The following is a 1,038-nucleotide window of genomic DNA, read 5'->3' as shown; positions in this document are numbered from 1 at the left end:
AGGCAGGCTGTTGGGTACATGAGCCCTCCAGCAGGCCTGAAATAGCTGCAGAAGTCTGCAAAGCTGAATACCAGTGGAGAACAATAGCTCTAAGCATGACTAGTGTTAACCACTTCTGCTACCAAAGACCATTCCCCAGCTGTTTTCCTTGGGGCATCACCCCTCTGCCAAAATCCACGGTCCAGAGACCACCCCATGGCCAGGAGCCACTGCTGTGGCTGAGGGAGCCACGTGGCTACACAGACCTGAGCCCTGGACATTGCTCCATGCTGGCTCCATGGAGCATCCCTCGCCTCTCTCCATGCTGTGCCCTGTCCTGCAGCTCCTGGGGCCTGACCTGACCCCAACCCCAGGGACACTGCGCCACCCTGGACCCTGCCTCACCCCCGGGACCCTGCCTGACCATGAGGACTCTCTGATTTCAGGCACTGTCTTACTACAGGAGTCTGGCCCGACCTCATGGGACCTTCTCTAATCCCTAGGGACCGTGTGAGACACCAGGGAGCCCCCTGACCTCTGGGACCTGATGATTTCAGGAACTGTCCTACTCTGGGGTCTAGCCTGATCCCTGGGGACCCTGCCTGACCCCAGGATCGGTATGTGACCCCGGGGACCCTGCCTAACCCTGGGGATCCTATTGATCCTGGGGACACCGACAGACACAGCGGACCTTCTGATTTCAGGGATCCTCCGATTTCAGGGATCCTCCCATTTCATAGACATTGTCTCACCACGGGGGTTTTGATGACCCTATCCGACCCTGGGGGATCTCTCCCAGCCCGAGCTCCATGTCCCGCTCCGGTTATCCTGTCATTCCTGGTTATTCTGCCCATCCCAGGGTCCATGTCCCACCCCGTAGCCGCCGTCTGACCCCTGAACCCCGTTCATCCCCCTCCTCTGGACACAGTCCCAGCCTGTCCCGTGGGCTCCCACCCTCGTCGGCTGCGGGGGGGGACCGGGGCCGGGGCCGGGCCAGGCGGGGGGGCCGGGCCAGGCGGCGGCGGGGCCGGGGCCGGCGGCGGGGGCATCCCCGCCTCC

The sequence above is a fragment of the Serinus canaria genome, chromosome 10, assembly GCF_022539315.1.
Source record: "Serinus canaria isolate serCan28SL12 chromosome 10, serCan2020, whole genome shotgun sequence".
NCBI lineage: Eukaryota > Metazoa > Chordata > Aves > Passeriformes > Fringillidae > Serinus > Serinus canaria.
The sequence above is the reverse complement of the archived record's forward strand: the minus strand, read 5'-3'. Positions refer to the sequence as shown.